The sequence below is a fragment of the Vicugna pacos genome, chromosome 9, assembly GCF_048564905.1.
Source record: "Vicugna pacos chromosome 9, VicPac4, whole genome shotgun sequence".
NCBI classification, from domain to species: Eukaryota; Metazoa; Chordata; class Mammalia; order Artiodactyla; family Camelidae; genus Vicugna; species Vicugna pacos.
This window is the reverse complement of record NC_132995.1, coordinates 54,053,355-54,055,483: the sequence shown is the minus strand read 5'-3', so window position 1 is coordinate 54,055,483 and position 2,129 is coordinate 54,053,355.

Here is a 2,129-nt window from a genome sequence, read left to right as displayed (position 1 = left end):
CTCCGAACACGACTCCCAGCCGAGGAATGAGGCCCCCGATGGAAGCCGGCCGGGCTTCTACCGTTTCCACCTCCGGTCCAACAGCGGGGCAATCCCAGGGAGACCCGAGGGCTGCTCTGAGGGTCGCAGAGCTCCCAGGGCGGGGGGAAAAGGACAGCTGAACACAAAAGGTAAGGAACGCTTTTTGCATCTTTTCTTTCCTGGCGGGAATTTTACCTCAGAGCAGAAACCTGAGGTAATCCCGGCACAGCAGGTGGATTTCGGGCAAGGTTTAAAAGCCCTGCCTGTGGATCATCCCCGAGCGGACGTCGTCTCATCCACGAGGTAGAAACCTGCGGGATCGCGCCGACGGAAAGCGAGTGAGGCGCCTCCTGGCGTCGCGGAGGAAGCGAGCGCCGGGCAGGAGGCGGGTTCGGCTCCCGCGGGGCTGATGGCCGCCTGGCTCTCCAGGGGAGCGGCGGGCTGGCCTGCGTTTCCGTGGTGTAATGGTGAGCACTCTGGACTCTGAATCCGGGTGATCCGAGTTCGAGTCTCCTTGCAGCTTTCCCTTTAGACCGCGCCCAGCCGTCTTTTATTCGCAGCCCCACCTCCGTAGCTGCCGGCAAGCGAACTCGCGCCTCAGATACGCGCGGAGTGGACGTGCTGTCCCGCTCCCGCCTCCCACTTTGTGCTGCTCTCGGTCCCCGACGGTCTCGGTCCCAGAAACGAAGCTGTGTGGCCAATGGGCTCCCGCAGCCACAGTCCCTTGGCTCCCGCCGCCGCGTTCCCCGCGTTCCCCGCGTTTTGCCGCCTCCGGCTCAGTAGCTTGGGTCCCAGAAACGGGCTTCTCTGGGAGGTGGGGTCCAGGCAGCGGGCAGGTGGGGGAACCCAGCCCGGGGCGTCCCCGCTGGACCAGGCCGACTGTGCCCGGAGCCGGACATCGGAAGCCCCGGCCCGGCCGCTAAGGGCGCGGAGACTCAGCCAGGGCCACCCCCTCGTCGGGTCACCCTGGGTCTCAGGGTTAAAGGGCAGAGGCCGCGCCCACCGTCCCCCCAACGGAAACCTGCATCGCCAGGGGCTTCACACCTCACGTCCTGTAACCAGGGCATCGTCAGTCTCTGTGAGTAAATGGTAGGTGTGAGGGGCTGTGCTGTCGCTGATCCGCCAGGAGGAAGCCTGGGTCTCAGTTTTCGGCTTCATGGTTGCAGACCTGAATTGGAAGTCCTGGGTTTTATTCAGATGCCCTATTTTATTCCAGATTTTACTTAATTTTTTTCCGGCTTACTCCGCTTTTATTCAGAATTTCTTAGTCCTATGTCTTCAATGGATACGATAAACTGCAGTTAGGCTAAAATTTAAAAATTCACTCCTAAAATATTGTCCTTTCATCCCAAGCCCAGCCAGAAAGAAGAGAACAGGCTATGGGTTTGAGAGTCTGTAGAGATCAGGCTTCCCTGGTCTACTTCCCTCCAGGGATTTGAGACACTTGCAGATCTTTCAGTGAAGGCTAGAGCATACTTCAATATACCTTGTTTGATTACACTTGAGTTGGAGACCACATTTCTGGTGTACAGCCTAATGATTCAGTCATACAAACAAATAGGTATATTCGTCTCCGTATTCTTTTTCATTATTGCATATAGTTCCCTGTAACTTATTTGTTTATTGTATGTATAGTAGTTACTATTTGCAATCTCAAACTCACAATTTCTCCCTTCCTACCCCCAGTAAATTCGTGAATGTCACCTCTAGCCTTTGAAAATGTCCCTGTGCACCCCTTGTTGACCTGCAATGTGGAGAAGAACGAGGCCAAGAGACTAAAACACAATATGTGCACCCGATGTCAGTAACCAAACCAGAAACTGCTTTCCTCCATTGTGGTGTTAGCAGAATTTTTGCTATATCTTTTATCGTGTGTTCATATAATGTGCGGAAATGTAATGAGGCTTTCTAGGATATTGTTTTTCTACTCCTCAAAGAGTCATTAAAAGTGAAAATGCTTTGTTTCAGACAAAGAAGTTTCAATATAAAGCCTGTAGTTCTGAACTTGAATTGTCATGTTGGTGACTGTAGGTGAATACATGAACCCACACACTATGAATACGTGTTTCCTAGCTCTGTCCACTGGAAAGGCCTAAATAAACCAATTC